Consider the following 27404-nt stretch of genomic DNA (forward strand, 5'->3'; position numbering starts at 1 on the left):
GATTCCAACTCTACAACATTCTGGAAAAGACAAAACTGTGGGGATAGTAAAAAGACCAGTGGTTGCCAGGAGTTAGAGGGGAGGAGGGGCGGACAGGCGGAGCACAGGGTTTTCAGGGCAGTGAAACGACTCTGGGTGACACTGCCATGACGCATACATGTATTTTTACATTTGTCTAAACCCACAGAACGCACACCACCCAGAGCGAGCCCTAATGTACACTGGGGGCCTCGGTTAATAATAACGTGTGATCATAACTCATCAATTACACCAAAGCACCAGAGACCAATGCAAGATGTTAACGACAAAGGGAGGCACAGGATGGGAGTGGGTTAGGGTGGTACTTGGGAACTCTCTGCACTCTCCCCTCATTTGTCTATAAACCCAAAACTGCTCTAAAAAATTAAGTCTACTAACTTAAAAAACTCTTTAAATTGAAACGATTTTGAAAAAGGCATGTGAAAAGATGTTTATCCTCGCTGACCAAGAAATGCAAGGTATATACCACAATGCCATGTTTTTACCTATCAAAGCAAAAAAACAAAACAACAACAACAAAAAACAATAAATAAGTACTTGAAATAACTGGAGAAAAAAAAAGAGGGGAGGACTATATCATTTCCAAGATTATCATTTTTTCTAAGAACCATTAAAATAAATATATAACTATTCATCTTTTTAAGTGCATATCTGTGGCCCCTCATATGATCTTGCTCCCCCAAGTGGTACGGTCCCGTATTTGGCGGCATACACCTCTAATTTAAGATCTTGACCTGGGACACCTTCAGGCTAGACCCGGGGATGGGTCGGATCTCCTTCCCTCCCCCCTGAGTCCCCAAGGTTGCAGCCACGGGCTCCCCTGTCCTCTGTTGTCCACGCGCAGCAGGTCAGCATAGGGAGGGAGGCGAGTCCGCCAGGGCTGGTCCAAGGTTGCTCTGTCCCTCTCTGAAGGCCACACTTCTGCTGGTGGCGTCTCCAGGTCCCAATTATAGTTCCGGCCCCTGGCCTCTGGGGCAACACTGCCAGCCTTCGCCCCATCCTCAAACGCCCCTCAAGTGCCCACTCACACTTGCGTCTGGGCCTGCCAGGACCCAAAGTGAAATGACAACTTAAATTGTGTGCACGGCTGAGGTTTCCCAGAACGCGAGAGCATCTCTGACATTTGTCAGATTCTAGAGCAGTCTAGAAGGGTGAGTGGGACTGGGACAGCCCGGTCAGATGGGCACCACCTCCCCAAAAGCAGGGTCCCTTCCCCGAACTGCTCCAGGACCTGGCTCCAGGGGCCACACATATGGCGGCTCTCACTACGACTTCACCCAAATCAATTTTGCTTGGTGACAAAATATATTTTGATTAAACCAATTGAGATTACTGGCAGGAGGGAGCCTACCAACAACAACATGGTGTTGCAGAAGGCTCGCACAGAAGCGAGTCCCTTTCAGTTGCCTGCTTCCCAGACACAAACCTCGTGGCTTCCCTGTAGGTGGTAGGTAGGTTTCAAAGGTTTGGAGGAAAACGCCCAATGTCGGGGTGGCTTCGGCAAGATGGGAAGCCTGCCCTCTCCTGTCAGGCCTGCCTGGGGCCTGGGGGTCCCTCACTTGATGAGGAAAGAACCCCGAGTTCAGGTTCTAGTTTTGCTACTTACCCCGCTGGGTGGCTTCTGCAAGCCCCTTTAACTTAAAGAACTCTCCTTGTAAAATGGAAATAAACATGGAGGGTTAAATAGATACCATCTACCAGCACTTGTCACAGCCTAAGCACCAAATGAGAGCAATCCGCTGAAAATGATGACTACGATTTTCTCCTTTTTCCTTCTCCAAGTCAGTCGGCAGCCTGAGGCGTGTATCTGCCTAAAGGGAGATGGTGACAAAATATAGACAGCCGGGGCACCAGAAGCTGGGAGAGGCAGGGAGCCCCCTCCCCTCGAGCCTTCAGAGGGAGCCGGGCCCAGCCACACCTTGACCTTAGACTTCTGGCCTCCAAACTGTGAGAGAATTCATTTCTGTTGGTTTAAGCCTCTCAGTCTGTGGGACTTTGTTATGGTATCCACAGGACACTACTACAGAAAATAAAGAAAATGATGCCATTTTCCTAGCCCTGGAAGATGGTGAGAGGGGAACGGGTTACATGAGGTAGGCAGCAGGACAGCCAGGTTTCAACCAAGAGAGAAGACGGTATGGGGGCAACGCCAGGGCATGTCCCATTTCCCTGTTGAAGAACAGTAAGGAGGTGGCCGGGGCAAAGCCAGGGTGAGCAGCGCGAGCCCCCCACCCCAGGGCTGGGCCCTCCACAGGTCCTCCCTACATGGGGTTTGACTTGGAGCTCGCAGAGTGCTGGAAAGGGGCACCTAGTAGGAAGAATAGCTCTATACTGAGAGCCCCAGAGTGGACCCAGTGGACTGCCAGATGCCATCTTGAAGATGTGAGGGTGGGGGATGGTGGTAACAGAACATGAAATGTGGGGACGCAACATTTAGCTAATTGGCTCCAGAGTGGTTAAGGGAGAGGGGTCTGAAGGCAGGGCCCTGCATTTACAAATGCTGTGATCTCAGATGACCTGCACAACTCCCTTGTGACTCGGTGTCCTCATCTGCAAGATGGGGAAATAATAGCACCTCCCCCATAGGGTCGTGTGAGAGTTAAATGAATTTTAAACAAGCCTAGCCCCAAGTACAAATGTGGTGAAGCCAATAAATACATGCTAGCTTTTTAAAAACTTTCCTCCCACTACCCGGGGAGTAGGGCTTTTGAGAAGATCCAGTCAGCTCAAGGCAAGGTAAAGGAACATTTTCTCTTCATATATCCAAGTTGGAGCATGAGTTATGTTTTTCAGGCTGTGAAATTGTTTCTGAATTATGACATTTAATGGCTGCATAATATCGACCGTTGAGCCAGGATGGCCAGCGTCCCGAACACTGCTCTGCAGATGGTAGGTGTTCAATGATATTAATATTTGTGGACGGAATGAAGTGCAGCCTTGAAGAAGACTGTGGAGTTGCTCAACATGACATGAGGTAGAATTCAACGTCCGAGTTTGCACAAAAAGGAAAATAATGTCCATCACTTGGCACTGCCCTAGCCACCAAGACCATAAGCAAATGCCCCGCTAAAATGAGGAGACCCAAAGCCTTGGTGAGCTGAGCTCCCCTTGGCCTTCCTACCACAAGCATCTCACTATTGAATGCAGTTCCAGTGTTTGCAGTCTTTCAGGTACAATGTGCGTCAAATATGCAAGCCCCCTGCTGCATTTGTTGATGAAACAAGGAAATAAGTTTCAACACCTAAGGAAAAACTGGCTGAGTTGGAGGTACTGAGAAATACTGTTTGTCGGTGACCAAAAAATGGTCTCCATCCTTTACACCTCCCTGTTTCCACAGCCTTTGCAGGGGGACTTTGCTGCTCTTCCCGTCAAGAGACGGAGGCTTTTTATCTGCCTGTCACCTCTGGGTAACAGAGTGGCATTCGTGATGGTGAGCTGGCTCCACAGCCAGGGCTCAGGACACTGGGTGCTTCTGCTCTGCCTCCTCATGACAACAAGCCCAAGCTAGAGGACTGAACAATGAGCGACCACAGGGAGCTGAGACAAGTCACCCCCAGGGAGGCCCTCCTGGCCCAGCCAGTCCCCAACAGACACATGTGTAAGTCCAGCCAAGATAAGAAAAACCATGCAACTGAGCCCAGCCTAAAACACTGACCCACAGAATCAGAAGTTAAATAAATGGTTATCATTTAAAGCCACTGTGTTTGGGGTTGTTTGTTAGATAACAAGAGCCAATTGAACAAGTAATGTGGCTTCAGCATGGTACCTGACTGAAGAATTTTAAGGGTAATTTTGACCACTGGTGATGTCTGCCTTGCCACGCACCTCCCAGGCTGCGACTTGACTGATAACCCACTTCTCACAGGGGACATTGCTGGGCTAGATAAACGCGTTAGCATTGAAAGGGTCATTACTGATGAGACCCCTGGAAATGGCATTGTACTGTCTATTTTCCTCAAATATCACAAGGTCTTGACATGCTTCAGGCCTGAGTTTTTTCAGCTTCCCTTTTTCAACCATTGGTTACCCTGCCAGACTCATTTGGTGTCCATACGACCTGTGTCTACTGATCTTTACCCTCTGTATTCTCACCCATTTCTTTGAAGGATCTGAACAGCCCATAAATTTGCATTTTAACCTATAGCAAGATTATCTTCCTTTGTTTCTTGGGGCAAACCAGCTCAAGTACTTGCATATTTTTTGACACGCATTTTAATTCAAAAACGTTCTCTGGAATGCAAACTAACTAGCTCGGACAGAGGCAGCAGGTCACTATTGGCAGAGAGAGTTGGCAGATAGAGCTCCAACCCTCCTTGGTTTAGAGTACACGGTGTGGTTGGCCAAGATGTGTCTCCTCAGCTGGGAGCTCATAAGAATGATCAAGACACTCACGTTAACAAGCATTCGGCTTATTTAGTAAAATATTTCAAACAAAAAGTGGTAGAATGAATTAGTCCTCTTCAGGATGACATTAATGGAGCATATGACTATCCTAGTTTCATTTCTACCTATTGAAAATTGATCTTTTCACCCGTTCAAATGTTTATGGAACACCTACTATGTGTCACAAAAGAGCTCATATTATGGAACTTGCATTCTAGTTGGGGATACAGATAACGTTGTTTTTTTTAAAATAAATTATATAATGTATCAGAAAATGATAAGTGTTATGGAAGAAAATAGAGCATGGTAAGGAAAGGTAGGAGTGTGGGGAGGGGGGTGGGAGAGGGGCCAGGCAAGAAGGGAGGGTGGCTGTTTTAAATGGGACGGGTCAGGTGACCCTCACTGAGAAGGTGATGTCTGAACAAACATGGAAGGCTAGTGATGGAGTGAGCCATGCTGGTATGTGAGGAAGAAGTGTTTCAGGCAGAAGAAACACCCAGGACTGTGCCCAGTGTGCTTAAGACATAACCAAATGTAAAGGAAATGCACTCATGGATGCCAGCTGCCCAACAATATTTTGTGATTCTTTCTGGGAAAAATCTTTTGTTTCCCTGGGCCTTTGTTTTCTCAAAAGCAAGACAGGGCAGGAAAATATCTGGGTACAAAAGGACCTGCAATTGTATATTTCAAGGCACCATTCTTAGTTAAATGACAAGCAAGGAGCCTATCTTTGCGACTGCTGTGCCTACGACTCACCTCTACGGCAGATGGAGAAAGCATAGTTTACACTTTGTTGTTGGCTGACAGACAGGGCTCACACAAAGGTGAGCACGGTCACCCAGGACCCCCCCCTCTTTCTCCACGGAACACATCTTTGGAGGTGACCTTTGCTAGCTGTCACGCACCCCAAGGACAACTCTTCCCATTACGGGAGTGGAGGTGTACCATGATCCCTTGCAGCTGAGAACATGTAAAATCATACCCAACACTGCAATTCATAATCGCCCGGCAGGATAGAAACAGATTTGTTTGTTTATGATGTGAAATCACATAATTCAGAATATTGTATTGGTGATGGCTATTGTTTTAGATAATTACATTAATTAGGCAGGAAAATAGCAAACAGATGCAGCACTGAATTCAAGGCCGGGTAGGACAAAGGGTCCCAAATACTGATGGGATTCTGAGAATTACAACACTTAACCCTTACATGTTAAACTGCCCACATTGGAAATACAGCATTTGGGTGGGCACTCTGTAAACACACAGAGTGTGTGCACTAAATCCAGGGCACAGATATGCATTACAGGAGGCCTGGGGGTTTTACTGATAAAGGTATGGGGATCTGAGAAGCGGGGGCGGGGGTTAGGGGTTTTTTCTCAGTTTACTTTTCAGTCACAGTTGACATATGTTAACTAGGGTCTGCAAAGATGACCTTTTGGCTGCAGAGAGCTCACAAGAGGTCCCACACCTCAAACTTCTCCATCTTTCAGCACTACCACCCTGCACTGAGTTTTGGGTTTTTTAATTAAGAAACGATTTATATATAGTACATCACCCTTTTCAGTGTATAGTTCTAAAATTTTTGATAAACAGATACAGTTGTATAACTAACAACAGAGTCAAGATGCAAAAGAATACCTCCTCACTGCCCAAACTGCCCCATACCTCTTTTGGTCAGCCCCTTCCCCCACCCCCAGCCTCTGGCAACCACAGGGTAAGGTCAGTAATGGCTAGTGGAGAGCGACAACCACCACCCTCACCAAGCAGAAAGGACGAGCTCCCCCTTGAGGGTCAACAGAAAGTGAGTAAGTAACCTGGACTTCTGTCTACCCGCTCTCCTGCCAAACAGTATCAAAAAAAAAAAAAAAAGCCAGCTAAAGCAGAAGGCTTCATCAATCCAGATTCTATAACATAGCACCCAAAATGTCCAACTTTTAATTAAAACTCACTATGCCAAGAACCAGGAAGATCTCAAACTGAATGAAAAAAAGACCATCCATAGATGCCAAGACCAAGACACAAGAGATGTTGGAATTATCTGACAAAGATTTTAGAGCAGCCATCATAAAAATGTTTTGATGGACACTTACAAATATGCTTGAAACAAATAAAAAATAGAAAGTCTCAGCAAAGAAATAGAAATTAAAAAAAAACCCAGCCAAATGGAAATTTTAGAACTGAAAAATACTATCACCAAAATTTTAAGAATTCAATGATGGGCTCGACAGCAGAATGGAGGGAACAACAATTATGACAACAAAAAAACAGAGCCTCAAAGACCTGTGGGACTAACAAAAGTTAAGCATCTCTTATTTCTTACAGCCACAGGGCTGACATTGTTGAAAATCAAACACAAAACTTAATGGTGCAAGTTGCTGGATTAAATGGCCGTTGAATCCAGTCTCCCCGAGTATCTCATACGAAAATTAGGGCATTAATTCGGTAAGAGTGAGATCTGAAGAAGAACATCTTAATGGACATAAAGACACTGGCAATGTTGATCTCCAAGTCATCCTGAGCCTCTGTCACCAGTAGCATCAACTATCCCTCCAGTATCCAAGAACACTAGCCTTTCTCAGCCTGAAAACCCTGTGACACTCTCACTTGGGCTCGATGCTTTGCTCGTTTTTGTCAGAACCCACCACGACCTCCTGTTGCCAAAAGGCCCATAATTCGAGTCAAGTCTCAGCCTGATGCAATGGGACAGGTGCACCCTATGGCCAGGGAGGAAATAGCTTACACACCAAAAAAGGGAGGCCCTTGCTAATGTCTATCAGCAGAAACCTGGGGAACGCATGTGTGAGGATGGATATAAGGGTGTTACACCAACAGCAGCGGAAAATACCAACAGGGATCAGGCCAGGTTCATTGATTAGGGCTGTACTTAGTAGAGATACTGGATTTAATGCATTATCGGGGCCACTGGACATGACTTTAACAGCGTACTTGGTTGGTTGACTGAATCCCGGACACAACAGTGACTTACATTTAATGAGGTTGAGATGCCAGAGTTTCCCTGGCATGATGGGGAGGAAGCAGTCTAAGGTAACGAGGAACTCTGGACTGGATGTATCAGTGCTGTCACGTCCTGCGTGGCAAGGGCAGTGAGAAGTGAGAGGGGCGGTGCAGAGTTAAAGAGCCCAAGAGTCAGAGGTGAGGCTAGAGCGGGGCCAGGGGGCATCAGCCTCGTGGACTGAGCCCCAAGTCGGGTCGTCGCATGGCTTTTATTGAGAAAATTTCAAGGAAGTGAAACTGGATTACTCAAAGATCCATGTGCTACGTGCCTTAAGGCTGTTTTCCATTAACCAGCTCACGTTGGAGTCCAACATGTACTGAGCCTTCGCACAGCCTGCTCAGCCCCCAGGACAGCGTTACTCTACCGCGTCCATCCGAATAAGGGAGATGACCGATATCATTCCACCGGGCCTCGGTGTTCCGAGGCACTTCCTCAGGACCTCGCTGGGTCAGGGGTTAGTGCGGGGGGGGGGGGCCGTCGTGGACGTAGCTGTAAGGCAACAATGTGCAACCGTGAAACCCTCCAAACCCACCCCCTCAGCACAACCCTGAAGAAGACCCAGAGCCTCTCTCTTCACTGGGGCACTGAGGAATACACTGGTGAGGGCACTTGCCTCCCGGAAAACTCTGTGGTGGATCTTTTTTCAAGCCAACACAGCTGGGAGGGGTGTCACCCTTGAGATGGGCTCCCTGGTTTCAGTGGAATGATGGCATCCCAGACTCACAAGGCCAAGCAGCAGCACTTAATGGTCAGAGGAAAAGTGGGCATGTCAACCACAGGGCAACAGGGACGTGCCAGGTGTCAGAATCCTCTGGCTCTGAGGCATCTCTAGCAGGAACTGATTGGTCATGGTGTCCCCAGGAATGAAATGGGGGCTGCGCCTATCAGGCTAATTGCTTGATCTGTACACCAAGAAACACTCTAAGTGTGGTAGCCTGTGACCTGACCTGAGTCACCAAATACAGAATCACAGCCTTTCTTTCAGTTTTCCGACCTAAGTCAGTTCACAGACCCAGAGGCCTTTGATGGAAGAGAAGCCTGGGTCCCCTTGAAAAAGGACCCTGTCCTCTTGCCACAAAGACACACTGAAAATCTCCCGCCTAGCCTTCCCCGAAGGGACCTATGGCCACATACTAGAGTGACTGTGATTTGAAGAAAAAAGTAAACACTCAGATTTTCCAGGGATTACTAGATACTCCAAGAGGTAAAGAACCCACGGCAGCTGAGGGTCTGCCCTGAGGGCGAGGAGAGTAGGGAAGAGGGGGTCACAGGTACAAACCACAAGCTCGGGCCAGTTACAGGAACGAGGACTGAAGCAGCTCTGTGTGCGATCTGTGCCCACTACATAGGTGGGCTTACTTACGCGTGCTAACCATTCTCTACTTCTTTTGCCTTCTTATTTTTCAAGTTATACATGAGTTATTGGAGGTTCACTTTACAATTTAGCCTTCAAGGAACGGAATTTTCAGTGAACCTGTGACTAGATCTGAGGAGTAATTAATGGAGCCCATGAGGGATGCAATGATGGGGTCTTCTCGTTTTGAACAACGAGAACTTCTCCACTTGTAAGAAGGATAAAGGGATCCGTTGTCTTATTGTTTTAAGGAAGCCCCAATGTGAATAAAAGGGTGCGTATGGAAGCTGAGCAGCCACAGGACGGACTGTGTCAGTCATTAGTTTATCACCTCTCGGCTCCAAATACACCTGTCAACATTTGCTGTGTGATAAACAATGCAATTCCTTTCAGTTTTATCCCTATAAAGTGGGCACAATGCCCAGTTTTCCCAAAAGAAGGTGCTGGAACGACATTCCAGGAGGGAGCGCCTTCCTGTGATTTCCAGCAGGGGCCAGAGAGAGGACATCTTCGAGAGCCTACCCCTGCCACCAGCCCCAGATGCAGTCCCTGTGTAACCTCGCAGACTCAGCCTGGTGCCAACCTATCTGCAGCCCCCACATGTGGAAACCAAAGCACCTGCTCAGCCTGGACACAGCCTGTCTGTGCCAGAGGGTCCCCGTGGACGTGCAGCAGCCCTTCTTCAACACCATGCACAGCCCACCTGTGGCCGCGGCCTCCACAGAGAAGCACTCCACTTTCACTCCTGCAGCCAGTGAGCTCCCAAGGCCTCTGTCCCCACTGGGGGGCTGACTTCCGATCACACCCACATCTCCTGTTGTCGACTACATGCTTCCTGCCTGAACTCCAGGGTGTTGCTGGTTGTTTGCCCCCCAACACTAGACACGTTGCAGTTCGGCTAAACCAGCCAACTCCCGCTAGTTGGGGGACAAACCACAGCTTCGCCAGTGGGGTCTGAACCCGTTCCAAGTTCGCCCTTCGTCTCGATGCTAGAGTACCACACAGAGTCCCCTGGTATCTTATAGTCACTCCTTACAGTATTAATCATTCCTATGTTAAACTTCTGTTGTTGAATCTGCTGTGTGGGTTCTACTTCCCGCTTGGACCCAGACTGCTACATCAAGATAGATCATATCTTGGGCCATAAAACAAACCTCAGAAAATTTAAAGAATTGAAATCATACGGAGTGTGTTCTCTGACCATAATAGACTCACACTGGAACTCAACAACAGAAAGATAACAGGAAAATCTCCAAACGGTGGAAAACTAAACAGCACACGACTAAATAACCCACAGGTCAAAGAGGAAATGTCAACAGTAACCAAAAAATACATTGAAGGAATGAAAGTGAAAATACGACATCTTAGAATCAGTGGGACACGGCTAATCCAGTGCCAAGAGAGAACTTTTGGCACTAAATGTTTATATTAGGAAAGAAAAGGGTCTTGAATAAATAATCTAAGCTCCTACCTCAATAATCTAGCAAAAGAAGAGTATAGGAAACCCAAAACAAGCGGAAGGAAGGACATAATAAACGAAAGAGAAGAAATCAATAAAATTGGAACAGAAAAATAATAAATCAATGAAAGAAAAGGCTTGATTTTTTAATAAGATCACTAAAATGATCTTTAGAATCTCTACAAAGATGGAGAAATGAAAAATGAGAGAAGACAGAAATTACCAATATCAGAAAGGAAACAGGAGGCCACTACAAACCCTGCAGATATCCAAAGAACAACACAGGAATACTCTCAATAACTTTATCCCTATAAATTTGATAACTTAGACTAAATGAACCGACTCCTCAAAAAGCACAAATGATCACAATTTACCAAATATGAAATACATCATGTGACTGACTACCACTCTAAATATTAAACAGACTGAATTTGTAACTTTCAAACTCCCAGAAAAGGAGTCTCGGTCTTGATGGTTTCACTGAAGAATTCTATCTGATATTTAAAGAAGAATTCTACACAACCTCTTTGAGAAAATAGAAGAACTACGAAAATGTAACATTAAAAAAAATCAACAACAATCCAACTAGAAAATGAACCAAAGAAGATTTACAGATGAGAACAGCACCTAAAAAGATGTTCAGAACTTTTAGCCATTCAAGAGACGCAAATTAAAACCACAGTGAGCTGTGACTGTACACCTATCAGAACGGCAAGAAATGAAAATACCAACTGCAGGTGAGGCTGTGGAAACACGGAAACATTGCAGCTATGAATGCAAAGTAGCACAACCATCCTGGAAAAGCGTTGGGCGGTTTCTTTTCAAAAATGACACATGCAGCTACCATTCTACCCAGGAATTGCACTCCTGGGCATCCGTCCCACAGAAATGAATACTTCCGCTTACACAGAAGCCCAGACACGAATGTTCAGAGCAGCTGTATTTGTAATAGCCTGAAACTGGAGACAGGTGACTTCGACAGATGACTGTTCCAACCAACGGCGGTATGTCCGTGTCACAGAATATTACTCAGCAGCAAAAAGGAGGAAACTATTCCATACAGAGCCATTAGGTGAGCCTCCAGAGAAGTACGCTGAGTGAGAAAAGCCAGTCCCAGAGGCCGCACACACACTGTATGGTTCTATTCATATAACGTGCTTGAAATGACACGCTATGGAACTGAAGAGCAGTGAGCGGTTATCAGGGGTGAAGAGGAGGAAAGTGAGTGTGGCCACAGGGGATCCCTGTGGTGACGGAAATGGTCTGTTTCTTGATGGTGTCAGCATCAATATCCTTCCTCCTGGCTGTGATTTGTAAGATGTTACGATTGGGGGAACCTGGGGGAAATGGTACATGGAGTCTCTCTGGATTATTGCTTGCAACGGCACGTGAATCTGTAATGGTCTCAAGACAAAATGGCTAATTTATAAAAATAATAAATAGTAAACAAATCAATCAAAAGAAAGAGAACTGAAACAGGAACTACCTTCCCGGCATGTGAGTTGATGTTCTTTGATGCAGCATCTATGGTTGACCTAAAATCACGTCCCCGAGCCCCACAAGGCTACCCTGGGAGAAACATCGACTCGACATACCTCCTTTTCCTTGACTTACATAGTTTTCTTTGTATCGGCTCACTTTTCCTTACCTACCTTTAAATTCAAAGCATATTTTGCATCACTATTGTATAAGGAAAAGCTGCACCACTGCTATGAATACAAAGGGATCATAATAAAACTACAACTAAAGCCATGAAGACCTGCAAAGACCTCTCAGTTGGTGGCAAGCCAACGCAGAAAAAAAGGCTTTCTATGGATATGCCCCAAAAGGGCTCTGCAGAGATTTCTGAACACCACCATTCCAGGGGAGCTCAGGCATCATCTAGGTCCTTTGGGGTAACCCTGCTTACATGGAACTGCTCCTATCAGACGATCCCCCTCCCCAGCCTGTCAGTTGAAATGCAACCTTCGTCCGTTGGCTTTCTCAGAATCTTCCCACAGCCCCCAAGTTTGCTGCAGAACCTACGCACTGCCTCTCATTAATATCAGCCTTGTGGTCCTAAATGATTGATCTCTCCTGAGGCAATAGAATTAGGGTGGTTAAAAGGCACATTATTTTAAATGGGCCCTGACATTTATTCTGCTTTTCCCAGTCAGACGATATTATCATTTTTTCTAAGTTGCATCCTGTCCCCCATTGCATTTCTGCAGATAACATCTCTGGTTTCATTCTTACAGAAAGATTTGCTACGGGAACAGAGAAGCACGTTACCTCCCAGAACATGGGCCCCGGGGTTTATCTGACAGACCCTCCATCTCCTAGCTATTTTGGATACTGGGAAACCAAATATGTGTATAAATACATTGGTCCAGAGCCCAGGGTCCCTTGTAAATCTCACTGAAAAATGCTACCCTTGAGCGGTTGATGAATCGGACCGCTATAAATAATATCTCTATCAAATACCTTGATATTTAAGATTAGACTGTACATTTTGCTTTCCCAACTCTTGGGCTGATATAAGTGATGTTTCTAACAAATTCACACCTTCGGTTTAGTCAGGTACATCATCCCAAAAGAGAACACTGCTTACAAAACACCACGTTTCCTTACCGCTTATTTTTATGTTTAGCACAACATGGATTGTGGACCTGGTTTCTGACAGCCATTATGAATTGCAGTAAATATTTTGACAAAACCAACAGTGGTGTTAAGCACACAAGAGAATTACTAAACTGGGTCCGACCCAGTTTTACGCAGCACTTTCTTTATAACTGCGCACTTGGAGATAAATATATCATTAAGAGCACAGGGTAAAAAAGAGTTTACTCTTTTTTGTTCGTTTGTTTAAACTGACATCTTCTATATGCCTATCTGATACAGCACGCTACATACCTTTACGAAGACAGACGTATTTCCAGCCAATGATGCTCTGATTGAAACGCAAGTGGCCTGGCCTGAAACTGAGACGACATCACCAGGTCCAGGAAAGGTGGGGGTTGGCCACCTGGAGAGAGGGGGGCTCCATGCCCTCCTCTCTGCCTGTGTAGGGAGTTTGCTACTCTTAGCTGAGAAGGCGACTTAGGCACCCTCCACCGGTCCCCACTCTGCAGGCAGCATCTCGGAGGTCAGAGACAGGCTCCCTGCATCTTAGGAAATAAAAGGAAAGATGGTGGCCTTGCATGGCTTGGCCTCTGAGTCAACGCCGTCTGTCACTGAGAAACATACCATTTTGAGCAACCTGGAGGACACTCAACAGAGATGAAGCTTGAAGTGGCTCAGAGATAGGAAGTCAGTGATTGTCTACACATTGCTTAATGTCACAGTAGGAACCCTTTGCAAACAGGAAGAGATAGATGCAGATAGGGGAGCAGCTTAGAACCGCAGCTCAGGACTTCGATAAGTGTGACTTGGCTACAGATCTCACAACCCGTCAACAGAGGTGTGCAGCCTGCTGTGTTAGTGCTGAGGCTGTTCTGTGCAGGCTAGTAAGTGCTGGAGCCAGTCTGATCATTTTCCTGGTCACGTGGGGTGGAAAGGGCGTCTGCAGAGCCTCCCTATGTAAGCCTGGAGGTCCCTGGAGGCCCAGAGTGGGCATCTACCTCCACTGCCAGTGATGATGGCGGGAACCTCACAAGAATCTCTGTGACGCTGTTCTCATTCAAAATTTTGACATTTGGTTCAGTATGAAGCTGTTGGCCTTCATTTTTATTTTTAAGATACTGCACTAAACTACAATGTTAGTGACTTGAGTTTTGGGTGCCCCTTAAATTCTGCTCCCTCCGTGAGCTCCCCTCTCCCCCATGCCAGTCCTGACCCTGCTGTCTCTGACTTCAGAAGGAGTGACGGAGGGTGAAAAACATGATTATTCTAAATGATGGAGGCTGAGAGGCAAAACAGGTCTCTAACTGAGAACCGGAGCTAATGGCAAGGAACGCGTTTGGAGTGAGACGGGCAACCAGATGCGAAGCCGGCCATGCAGAGCTGCGGTGTGTTAGCTCCTTTCAGCTGCTTTTCCGATGCTCTGAAACGTGCCATTTTTCACCCGGGAAAGGGAGGCCCCCTCGCCCCACTTTGCCATCAGTGATGACATCATGGATCTAGGCCTCATGTTGGCTAGATGAGGTTTGGGGGCATTTCATATGGCCCAGCGAGCTGGGCTCTGAAAGAACCCAGTTATGCAGATTCACATGGCTTCCACTCCCCACACCCCACATCGACGAGCACGCACCTCGCTGGCTGTGAAAGCCACTACGCGTGCAAGGGGCCTCAGGGGGCATGCAGTTGAGAGGGGTGAGAGACAGGTGCAGAGCCAGCTGCCATGCAACGTGCCCATATGAGCGGGTCTCCACTCGCTGGCATGCGGAGCACAGTTCACCTCCAGTGTCCCTTCCCCTCCCGAGGGACCCCCAGCACCCAGCGACCAAGGAGTAAATGTCTGCTGGGCCCTGACACCAGCCTCCATTCTGATTTGTTGATACTTCCATCTCTCCCGATGTTAAATATTCTAAGAGCCATCCGGGCCATGAGACATAAAAGCACAGTTTTATGGGAGCCCAGGGGAAGAAGGTTTGGGGAGCCTTCCTGGGGGAAATGACTGCAGGATGCATAAGAGTTTGATGGGCAGAAGCAGCAGCGAGAGGTAAGCGAGGGAGGCCCCAAAATGTACGAAATGTGAAGCCTTGTGAGGCTCCACTGCCCCTGAAAGGGAGACGGCCATGAGGCAGCCATGGAACTGGGGAGCAGGAAGAGGGCCGCAGGAATTCAGGCTGGGGCCAGCCAGCGAAACACCCAAACCCTCACGCTGGAGAGACGGGCCTTCCCCTGGAGTTGGGGGGAGAACCCCCAGAAACCTGAAAGCAGGGAGGCTCAGGGGCAGCGCTCTACGGAAAACAAGAGGCTGCAGCAGAAAGGGTGAGCGAGGCTACCCCAGGGGGCGGAGCCAGGCTGCACCCAGGCTTAAGCAAGGAAGTCCTCAGACACAAAATTGTCCCTATAGCCTAAAAAGACCTTGATTTGCCTTTTTTCTCCCAAGTTGCAGTCTGAATGCACTTCATTAAGATAAATTAATGAAAAAGTTGCCGGTTCAAGAACTACTTTAAAAAAAAAAAACCTTTGCAGTTGATTAAAAATAAATATATCAGCAGATGAATGGATAAACAAAATGTGGTATTCATACAATAGACTATCATTAGGTCATGGAAAGGACTGAAGTGCCGATCCGTGCCGCAGCATAGAGGAACCCTGCAAACATCATGCGGAGTGCAGAAGCCGGACGCAAAAGCCACACACTGTACGAGTCCACTTATCTGAAATGTCCACGAGTGGCTAATCCGTACAGACAGGAAGCCTGCGTCCGGGGAAGGGAGGGCAGCGAGTGCTGATGGGGATGGAGTTTGTTTTGGGGGTGTAGAAGATGTTCTAGAATTCGATAACAGCAATGACTGCGCAACTCTGTGAATATACTTAAAAGCAGTAAATGTTATACTACGTGAGTTATATCTCAATATAATAAATAAATCGCTCCCCTTCCAATTTTTCTTAGCACCATGATGTAATTCAACCCTCCAGAGCCTGCGACAGACAACCAATGAGTTAAGCGTGTGGCAATAGTCACCACAGAAAAAGTCATTTCCAAAGAATGGTGAACTCGCGTTCTCAGGCCTTGTATTCCCAGGGAAACAAACAAAAACGGGATTACCGCTCCCTTGCCAAAAGCAACGCTCATTTGGCAGAATTGCAGCCTGCAGTGACTGTTCTTTAAAACAAAGCTATTTCAAAGAAAAAGCAGCAACGCCAGGAGAAGACGTCAGACATGCTGTGTGTCCATGTGAAGCCAGGCGAGGGGAATAACGGGGCCCAGGGGCCACGCTGCATGTCCCTTCGCCCCAATAACACACATTCCTGCAGAGAAAGCCATGGCCAAGGGAGCTCAGTGAACCCCTGCCTTTTGGGTTCATTCCGCGGGACCTTCCCCGGTCCCCCAATATGCAGTCACGGGGCGGAGAGCCTCAGGGAGCCCTGTCTTCAAGTCCAAGTGCAGCCACCTGGCTCCCCCGGAGCTAAGGCTGTGATGAACCTGAGCGGAAGCCTGGGGCCCAGGGACCTGGCACAGCCTCCCCAGCAAACAGGGCACCAAGCTCACCTCGATGCCTCAGATGAGTCAAATCGATAGTGACTGCAAGACGAGACTCTCTGGCTTGTCCCCAGGTGCTGTCCCTGTCCCCACATCCTGCTATCTGCCTTTCTCCCCCTCCCCCACCTCCAGTGGCTCTATTCAGAGCACTGAACTAAGCCTAGCACAGCGTCACAGTCCCAAAAGTATGTGTTAAATAAATAAGTGACAATGGATGGATATGTTTGCTTGTCTCTTTGTTTCAACACTCTGTATACACCGCGGTGAGGGACCAGACGGGCCACCCTTCCCCGGGTGACTCTCCGAGATGGATCTCAGAGCACGTCTCTCCTTCTGCGTGTCCACCCCTTCTCAGGTTAGCTGTCCCATAGGTCACAGTGACTGCTCAGGCATTCCTCTCTGTCCCCCGCCAGGCCCTCACATACACCCTGCCACACGGCGGGCTCAGTGCGGGTCACACAGTCAGCCTTCGGTCAACAGCTGCTGAATGACAAACCTATCACATCCCTCATTCCCTGAGCAAATCCACACCTTTCACTGAGAGACTGACAGACTCACAAATCAGGTGGGACCTGCCCAACGTGGCAAACCTCATCGGCGCCCACCTTCAGCCTCTAATCAAACGCAGGGGTTTCTGGGTGGGGGGAGGCAGAGGGACGCGGCCCTCCTGGGGCTGGACACTGCTGCCCCTTGGAAACACATGCACTCAGATTTTCGTTTAAGCCCGTTCCCTCTTTGGGTTCAGTGCACTCCCCCATTACGCTCTCCTCATTATCAAAAGAGGGGTGTAGTCACCTTCCATGTGCGATGGGCAACAAGCTTGTACCTGTTGGGGCTCTGAAGAAAGGAGCGCCCCGCAGAAGGGTGACATTGTGCCAGTGGCTATTGTTCTCATTTTGTGCAGACAGAAAAGTGCCCCCCCCGCCCTGCCCAAAGCATAATAGCGCAAGTGCCCCATGCAATTATCCATCTGCACGTCCTCAGAGCCACTTAAACGATGTTTTTATTTAAAACTTGATGCACCGGCCAGTTTTTGATTATCCGTGGTAATGAGGGTCAAGGATCAGTTGAATAATTGAAATGGAAACTTTATTTCCACCGAGAGTTTCCTCCACCTCCTTCTTCCTTCCGCTGAGGAGAGAGGCGCTGTGGGTTTGTGGAAGTCCCCATCCTGGCCCCGGCCAGGACTCTGTCACTGGCTTTGTGGGGACGCTGAACACCACCCCTTCCCTTCAGCGGGGCTGGGAAGGGACGGGGCTAGACACAGTGTGCCTCGTTCCTCCTCACCAAGCTGCGTGTCATCTTCACGGATATTGATAATGTATTTCTTCACATTGACTTGCTCTTGTCACTTAATTTGCCCCAAGCTGTAATCATAGTTGATGTGGTCATGATGTATTTTTGTAACAGCCATTAAAATAACTCCCTAAGTATTAATTTTTTTAAAAGGTGTATCCAAAGATACCACCTGACTTGGGCCCTAGAGCAGAAAGACAACACTCAGAGGACTGTTGAAATCCAAGTAAAGTCTCGGGTTCAGGTACAGCTGAGTACCAGTTGTGACAAATGCCCCACGCTCATGTCATACCCGGGGGAAGGGGTATGGGGATGCCCTGTGCTAACGTTGCAACTTTTCTGCAAACCTAAAAGAATTCCAAAAAGGAAAATTTATTCAAAAGAAAGAAAAAGGCCTACGTAAAATTAAAGAAGTTTTTTTGCTGGTTTTTTTTAAGTTTGTTTTCAAGAAGCACCCCGGAGGTCTGATAGCAGTCCTGAGGAAATGATGGCAGACATCCTGAGTCAGTCCTTTGGGTTCTCCTGACACCGGGACGGGCTGGGTTTGGGTGGGTGTCTCTGGCCCAAACCCCCTGGGGAGGGCTGGGTGAGGAAGCAGAAAGATACCCGGCCGTGGCCAGTGGCTGAGTGAGTAGAGGGCAGAAATTCACCAGGATGATGTCCCTCTAACTCACAAGACCGTTTCTCCAAACCATCCTCATCCCTTCTCCCTGTGCAGCAAAGGCTCTCCCCCTCCCCCGACCCTTTCCAGAGCAGCTCCACCACGCTGATGGAGGTGGCTCCTTCAGGCTGGCTCCTGGCTTCCCGGGGCTGTGACTATGACCCGTGGGGGGAGACGTGAAGCCTGGCAGGACCCATTACCCACGGTGCTCTCCCACCGTCATCGCCTCTACAGTTCCTCACCCCGTCCCGTGCCCTTGGCTGCAGAGTCGAAGAGTCACGTATAAAGCAAGTGCCTGAGTGACAGACGAACAGCGAGGGGGAGGCAGGGCCTTTGGTTCCCCTACAAATGGTGTCCCTATTTAGGACAACGTGATGTGGCTCCTGAGCGCCTGGCCGTCACACTTCTGATCACAGAGTGTAAAAACGAAGTCCCTTTCAGCGCCTGGAGTGAGTTTGTTGGCATCACCCACTGTTTTTGGAGATTAATTTTTTAGACCAGAAAGAAAAAGCCTTACATTTCTTTCAACTGTAACAAGAAAAGCGGGCCCCCCTCCCCCCATGCTCAAAAGTTTCCTACGTAAGGAGTTTGTTTTTGTTTTTCAAGGGAAAGAGTTCACAGGTCCAGATGGGAAACAAAATGGCCGGGCTGGGAGATGGGCTAATCGCCACTTGGGAGATGGGCTAATCAGCGTCTTTTGGATGTATTTACAAAAACAATATGTTTAAATGTTTCAATAAACAGATTAAAACGCAGATTTGTATATTAGCCTCTGCCAGCTGCCTCTTCAGCCAAGAATGCTTTCGTCCGTGTCAAACCAAATGATGGCTGTTCCTCGAGCCCAAGTCCCGGCCTGAGTCCCTCGGCCCTTCCCAGAGATGCAGCTTCTCTTCCTTTTGGTGGCCTCTGATCTCGCGTTCCCACTGTCTTATCCTCTGGCTGCGTTCTTACGGTAAGCCCCCCAAGTCCTTTTTAGAAGGAAGCAGACCTCCAGTTGTAAGCGACCCAGTTTCCCTCGAAAGGCAGAGTTCAGAGTCCCATGCGCACCCCGAGGGAAGAGCAAGCCTGCGTCTGTGTCCCCCTTCCCGCAGCGCGGGCACAGCCATCTCCAGCTCTCCGTGGGGCCTGTTTCTAAGTGCTGGGCACGTCAGAGTCTTTGGTTGAGCGCCAGGAAGAGCGCACACCTCGCACATCCATTCTGCAGGCTGGCCATCCCTTCACACCCTCCAGGAGGCGGTTCCTAGCACCTCTCTCAAGGCCAGACGACGTCGTCCCAATGGAGGGGAGTTTTCCCCTCGGCTCCGGGTCCCCACCTCATCTCTTCCCATCCCCAAAGGATAAGGCTTATGGAATTTGGAGCTAAAAGTACTTCAGGTAACATCTAACTCAGCAACGTGTCCCCTCCCCTTCCAGCACCCATGGCAGCCTGCCCCACGGAGCTGGCAGCAGAAGCCTCTTCACCTGGAGCCCCAGGAAATCATGCCCAGTAAGATTCAGCGCCTGAGTTAAAACCGGAGAGCCACCCCCCACACTTTCAAGGTCATGGAGGTGAAACCAGAGCCCAGGCCGTTAGCCACCACACCACACTCTGGCTGCCACTGTCTCTGACACGGTGTGCTATGCACATCCATGCAAACATGGACATACATGCAGGTGTGCGGACGAGAGCATGGACGCACGCGTGTGCCGGCCCTGTTGCTTCCCCACTCCCTGCAGACAGAGCCGCCAGGGAGCTCCTTCGCTCCCCAGGCCTTGAGACAGCTTTGTCTTCACTGGATGGCTCTGTGGTCTCTTATGTGATGCATCATCAAGATAACAGGGGAGAAAATAAGGACAAAAGCCAATCAGGTGGATAATAACGAGAAAAGCAATGGAAGAAGAGGCCACCCCGACCCCCCAGCTGTCAGGGAAATTGCATTCAACAGTTACCTGTGCACCAAATATTTCTTGAGTGCCAACCAGCTTCCAAGCTCCCTTCTAGGTCAGAGGATCAGGGGACAGTAAGACAGAGAAGATCCTTACCCTCAGGGGGCTGACATGCTAGTGAGAGAGAGAATCCAAAACAGGAAAACACACGAATGAGTGAGGTGATTTCAGGTAGAGATAAGGGCGATGAAGAAAGTAAAAGGGAGCGTGGTGACAAGTGATGAGGAACGGGAAGGAGGCATCCCTGAAGAGGGACCTGAAATTAAAGACAGATTCAGCCATGGGGAAACTGAAGGGCAAGGGCTTCTAGACAGAGGGAGCATTACGTGCAAAGGCCCTGGGGTGAGCCCTCACCTGTCAAGCTAGAATGAGCAGAAGACTAAGGGGTCTAGAGGGTGATGAAGAGAGTGCTGGGAGACGAGGCCACAGGGCGTGCAGAGGACAAATGATGAAGAGCTTTTCAGGCCACAGGAGAGATTTTATCCTAAGGAGCACCCTCCACAGCACGGGGGTAGGGAAAGCAACTGAGAAATACCAGGGTCAGAACAGAAGAAGGAACTTTGCACAGAGTCTGGAGAAGAGGGACATTGACGAGAGAAGGTGAATGGGAAAAGAAAGAATAAAGTTGACAAGTATTGCTGTGGGTGACGCTTCTACCCCCAGTGCCAAAGAAATCCAAGCAAAGCACATGTGTCTATGACCCGACTCGCCCAGGCAGTGGGGACGTCCTTCCCATCCAGGGTCCCCTGGCGGTGTGCACTTTCTTCCTTGTGCACCTGGGACAGCGTATTGCAATGATCTGTGTATGTGTCCGCCTGTCTCACTAGACTATGCACCCCTCAAAGATAGGCACAAAAATCTAGCTTTCTTAGCTTAGCTCCAAGTAGGTCCTGGGTAAGGAACTGTTGAACCAAGCCTCTTAGTTACGTATGTTAGGAGAATAAAAGTGGCCTGTGGCTTTTTCAAAGGAAGAGTTCACCCCAGCATGAAGCAGCAAGACAGAAATGCCCTCTCCCAGGCCATGCTGGCCAAAGCACTTTTAAGTCCTTGTCCCTCCGTAACTCAGTATGGTGGGGACACCATACCTCTCACATGCCCTTCTTGGGGAGCGCTTGTGGCCCTTGGGACAGCCCCCTGATCACATCTTGGCAGCCAGGAGACCCAGGCTGCCTGGGCAGCGGCCAGAACAATTAAGCACTTCACCTTGGAGCACGCTCCCCAGGGAAGCACTCCGCTAGTCCTGCCAAGGCTCCTGCTTCCCCCGGGGAGGCCAGCCCGTGAAGATGGGCCCGACCCAGTGAGGAGGGCCAAACAGAAACCAGGCCCTGACCTTCTCAGCAGCCAGGCAGTGGCTCCTTCCTGTTCTCTTCAGGTCCAGTTGTGCAGGACTTGGCTCAGAGAGGAAGAACTCAGAGAGTGTGGGCACGGAGCCAAGGCGTGTGCTCTCCAGAGGAAGGCGGCGGGGAAGCCAAGCGGGAAACAGGGGGCTTGGAAACGGGGTCTGAGCAGACCCTCTTCCGCTGCTGAATAGCCGCTGAGTCTGCTGGGCCAGGGATGGTGCGGGTAGCCAAGCAGGGTTTCGATCGAATTGCACGGGTCACAGCTCACGAAAGTCTAGTCATCTACCTTCAGCCTTGCCTCTCACAGATCCATTCTTCAGCCATGGCGAAGGTATGTCTGCACACCCCCACTCTGGCTACAAGTCCTCAGTGGTCCCACTGCACTTAAGTGATCTCCTCTGCCTGCAAGGCCTCATGGGCGCCAGCCTCTGCCACCTCCTTGTTTCTGCTCCCCAGGAGGCCACACGACACTGACCTTTCAGATCCTTACGCTCCCGCGCCTGTGGGGTCAGGAACCACACTATTAAATGTGTCGTTGCTTGGAAGCCCCGTAGGTCAGGGACCTTCGCACCTTGTCACCATCTCCGAGCCCATTGCCCGGCATGGCGGGTGAATGGACGCACCCGCCACCCATACCCTTGCTTATGCTGCTCCCTCAGCTGGAGTTCCCTTCCTGCACAGGTGCACATACCCAAAGCCTACTGTCCATCAAGGTAGACCCAAGCACGGCCTCCTCAACAACGGCCTCCGGGGTCCCCGCAGCTGGAGGTATCCCCCCATCCTGACCTTCAGCAGCACTGTTCTCTGTGGCACTTTTGGGGGTGTATCTTAGCAACCCCGCATTGTCATGGGTTTAGCTTGGTTTCCTGGAGTCTAAGATCTTCCAAGGTGAGAGCCACATTTCATAGTTTAATTATAATTGTGATGAGTACCAGGGGATCGGAGCGGTCGGGGAGCGGGCATGTAAGAAGGCTTTCCTGACACCTGAGAATCAAACTGAGGTATGGAGGTCTAGTGGGAAGCAATGAGGTGGAGAAGGGAGGAGAGAGGGCCTGGACCATGGGTGTGGCCCTCACCCCTGGGGCAGCTCAGCGGGAGGACACCCAGGGAAAGAGGCTGCCTCTTCCTAGGCAGAGAGATACGCCAAAGAGCCTCGGGAGAGGTTATGCCAGGACACAGGAGCCATGTGGCTTGCTGGGGGTGCACAGATCAAGGTGGCAAGTCACGCATACATCGACACCCTCCCCCAGCCTCACACGTCCACCTCCACACCAGCCCCCTCGCATCCTCACCCAGCCAAGAAAGCACGTGTGCGCACTTGCTCACACGCACACACATGCCTCCCGCCCCAGCCCACGTGCAGCCCGGGAACGTGGACCTCTCTGGGACCCGGCGTGCTCAGCCAGGTACACCTGCCCCTGCGGAAACCCAGGGCTGGGGGACCATGCTCATGCGTCTCCCATCCAGGTAGGGCAGCCTGCAGGCGGCCAAGTGTATTTGCATATAATTTGCATGTGTTGACATAGACGTTCCCATCTCTGCACAGAGCACTTCCAAGCTAACCTGTTATTACTGCTCCTCTGAAGCCTGCTTTCCCCAGTGCTCAAGCTGCTTACCCACCCACTGCCAGAAAGTACTATTCAGCGAGACAGGCCGCAGCCAACTGAGCGCCCTGAGTCACGCCAGCTCCCTGGGCCTCAGTTTCCCCCCTGGACGATGAGCAACAACACGCCTCCACTGGGCAGACCCTTCCCGCACGGAACATGCTAGTGGGTGCCCGGGGCTGAGGAGCCGCTGGGTTTATTATCATAAAGGCTGCTTTATTTTTTATTGTCACAGGGCCAGGAGGCGAGTCTGCAGGGAAAGGTTCCAGAAGAAATGCTGAGTCTCGCCGGGCGGGTCCCCTGTGTGCCGGTTACTCGTTGCAGCAAACACATACAAAGTATAGGATGCCTAGTTCAATGTGAATTTCAAAGAAACAATGAATAATATGTTTGTATAAGTGTGACCTGTGCAATATTTGGAGCATGCTTATACTAATAAAGTATCTGTTGCATACCTGGAGTTCAAATTTTAACGGGGCGCCCTGTGTTTTATCTGACAACCCTACCTGGGGCCCGAGGCCCGTTGGCTTCTATCATTACTAATATCCTGTTTTCTCACAGCTTTTACCTAAGCCCAAAGGAGCACAGAGTTTGTTTCCTAAACGCCCAGCCTCCCGATGTGGGATAGGAAGGGGGGGCAGAGGTTACATGTGAGGTGAACTGAGAACTGCTGGGGGGAGAGAGGCAGGCAGGGAGGGAGGGAGAACATGTGTTTCCTAATTTAGTGAACCGTCTAAAATCCATCCCTCTTTGGTTTCTGCGAGGAGCCTGGTGGTTATCACTGCGAACGTGAGGCCGCGTTTCCTGTGGCGAAGGCTACGTGTGTTTTCATCAACAGGGCCTGTTTCTAGGGCTCCTTTCAGGATGTGAGGCCCGTGGCAGGTCACAGCGGGAGAAGGGTGGTGGCAGGGAGGGCCTGTAGCCAAGGGCTGCTTGGGAGTGAGGGTCCAGCTCTGGGGGCTCCCTGGAGAGCCCCCGCCCCATACCATTTGCACAGCTTCGCCATCGCGTGCCAGTCCACTGGGACCCTTTGCAGAATGCCGACGTGCCCAAGTCCCTACTTATGCAGGGAAGGTACAGAGACTCGGGGGCACTGCCGGGAGACTCCACCAGACGCAGAAGGCTCAGCACTAAACCTACACGGAGACCACCCTCCCTGTGCTCGGGGCTCTGTGGTCTGCCCCTCCGATGGGCTACACCCAAGCTTTTCTGCTGGGACGCGTGTACTTCCGGAACGGGCAGAGTGCCACAGGAGTGCCACCTAACAACAGTACAGGTAAACAGGCACCTCACCCAGCAGCGACAGGTTTCCGTCAAGATTCTTTTTTTGTTTTTAGAGGCAAGTGTTATTTTATAATAAGGCCAATGGCCAGACTACAGAGTACAATGCAAAATTTTATATTTTTAAGATGAAGTGTGACAAATAAAATATACTAGGTTCAGTTTCCTCCTCCAGAAAGTGGTGGTGGGGACAGCACCAGCCTCACCGGGCCATTGCAAGGATTAAAGAAAGAAAGGCAGGGGGCCGGCCGAATGGCTCAGTTGGTTAAGAGCTCGCTCAAGAGTTTGAGCTCTGAGCAACAGTGGTTCGAGTCCAGCCCGAGCTGAGCAGCTGCTGAGCTGCCAATAGGTAGCAGGATGGCTCAGCTAAAAAAAAAAAAAAAAAAAAAAGGCAGGTAAGCCCCGCCATGGCGCGGCACTGGGCAACAGTAGGACCTCCTCTAATCAGAACTTCGACTACGATGGAGCCGGGGCTCCATGATTCAAATCCCTTCATCTGGTCTTGCAGGTCAGGACTCCAGGTACATTAAAAAAAAAAAAATCACAAAGCAGCAAAAGGACTCTAGATTTGGGGTATCAGAGGAAGCTGTTGCTTGATTTTTAAATGGCATCCTCCAGTCAGGTCTCAAACAGGACAAGAACCTGAAAGCCATCGGCATTGTCTGATGCACCAAGATGGGCACCATCTTGTACATTTGTGGCCACAGACATGGTTGGTCTGGCAGGGGCCAGAGAGCCTTGTTACCAGGCTGTGGCTCCCCCTCATGGCCCCTTGCCAGGGCTGAACACAGGGGTTCCCAGTCCACAACAATCCTCCAGTGCCTGCTGAAGAGGCCCTGGGAAAGGCAGTTATCAGCGAGGTTCAAGGAGCACGGTGTGGTCAGGAGGACAAGACTCATCCAGACACACATAGCGAGATGGGTGGGCCTGACATCTCTGAGTCAGCTGTCTGGGTGACAGGATGGACTTGAGCTTTCATGGCATGACACCCAAGGTCAGTGCCCTGCTCTCTCACACCCTCTGAGTTGTTCTGACCATTCCTCCTAAAAACGTCAGCAATTCAATGGTGCCCCTTGAGGCCTTGAAAATTGACTTTGCCAGTGGTCATCAGCGATCACGTACCGTGTGTTCCTCCACTCAGCGGAGAGGCCAGCCACGTGCCTTGGGAACTCCCCAAGCCCACTCAAGACATTTTCTGTGCCCTCGTCTTGGATGGACCAACCAGAAATGACCTATGGAGTAAGTGAAGACTCCACGTAGGCCTTGGCAAATGGCGCTGAACAGCGAGTAGCCAGCGAGTCCGTGTGACTCTAAGCTGCCAGAGGAGTAGTCTGAAGAAGAGAGTATAAGGGATCTCTTCTAATTAGCGGCCCTGATACAGTCACTTTCTTATTGGCCTAATAATTGTTGCCAATGCAAAAAAGCCGCTGTCCCAACAGTTCGACTCCCACTGGCCTCTCATTTCTCATTCTCGCCTATTGCTCAAGCCGGCTGCTATTCTGTGACTACCTTGGGGAGCAAGGCGCCATGCTCACAATAACCCCTGCATTTAAATCCTCTCCAGAGTTACAGCCCGGGCTCTGACATGTGGACAGGCTTTGGGGGTTAATTAAGCCTCACATACAACTTCAGCCAACATCCGATCAATCCCAGTCCCGTAGTTAGTTCCTGCTGAAATCTAACCTACATTGGAAGATGTCCCTAGTCATGAAAACTACTTTGTCCAAATCAGCCTTGTTTGGAGATTAGGAGGTCTCATTTTTCTTCTTTGTGATGATGGAATTGCCCCCAACGCCATTTTTTTTATTCCAAGCCACAGTCCAACTTTTTTTTTTTTCAGCATGGACAGCCTTTCCTTTTGGAAAAACAAAGCTAACAATCCAATCCCCCCTTGGCCAGTGGCCAGACCCCCAAGGGCTGGAGCCAGGAGAGTAACGGATACACCCGGCTAGGGCAAGGCCAGAGGGCGGGACATTCTGGACCTGTGTTTGTGTTGGAGCCCAGACCCCGCCGGACCAGAGGGCACCCCTCCACCAGGGTCGACGTCCCCCCGGTTTGAATGACATGCTAAGGGCCTTCAGAACCTGTGAATGAAACATGCCTGTGACATTCATGAATGCCAGGCAAAATGTAACAGTAGATCTTGGAAACTAAAAATAGATCTCTGCCAACGGATTCATCCCTGACTGCACAGAACTCGGAGCTTTCCTATCTGCCTGTCTTCTACGTGTACGTGGCATTATGGCCTTTTTTTCTTTCCCTCCATCTTTGTTGTTCCTGTTTTATTTCTCTCCTTCCTGTCGACAGTTTTAAACCTTCCAAAAGAGATGTCCCCACTCGGCTTCCCTCCGACCCACAAACATGCTTAATAAGCAAGGAAATCATTTCTTTTCCTGGCTCACATGGTCGGGAGCTGTGTCATTTGCAGTTAATATTTTCCATGCAAATGTTCCTGCCTGTTGCATCATATACACAGAACTCTGCAGCTTTGTTTCCGACACGGTCCCTTCTATTTTAAACTTTGCTGATTTCTACTGGGAAGGAAACCTATTTCATACAGATTAGCTGGACAGCTGGGTCTGATGGCTTCTGATTACGGGGCTTGGGGTCACTGGGGAAACAGGTTTCCCAAAGCCCCTTGGACGGAGAGCCATTCCCTGTGGCCCCAGAGGAATGGGTCAGTGCTCACTCCACGGAGAAAGGGTCAGCAGCCTGAGTTGGAAATCAACAGGTCAAACCAAAGGCAGGAGCAGACCTTAATCCACATCTCAGGCTTAGGAGGCTGTGCTGAAAGGTGGGGGCGGGGGGGTAACGCACCCCCTGGTTCAAAAGCTCTCGCAAGGACCTGAGTGGGGGCTTATGTCAGAGATGACTGCGTGTGCTTGGCAGGGAGCGTCCATCATGCTTGC

General features: G+C 49.6%; 1 protein-coding gene across 2 annotated transcripts in view; it reads right to left on the minus strand.

Moving 5' to 3' along the window:
* Positions 1-27404, minus strand: part of ZNF831 (zinc finger protein 831) — a 97368-nt gene that overhangs the window by 69718 nt on the left and 246 nt on the right. The window contains exon 1 of one of the 2 annotated variants that reach the window (XM_019637119.1): positions 13147-13492. The exons of the other annotated variant lie outside the window; for it this stretch is intronic. The gene's annotated coding sequence lies outside the window, so the exon portion shown is untranslated. Of the gene's footprint in view, positions 1-13146; positions 13493-27404 lie in introns of those variants that run through there. 2 annotated transcript variants of the gene reach the window in all.

This window comes from Hipposideros armiger, unplaced genomic scaffold (genome assembly GCF_001890085.2).
Source record: "Hipposideros armiger isolate ML-2016 unplaced genomic scaffold, ASM189008v1 scaffold_32, whole genome shotgun sequence".
NCBI lineage: Eukaryota > Metazoa > Chordata > Mammalia > Chiroptera > Hipposideridae > Hipposideros > Hipposideros armiger.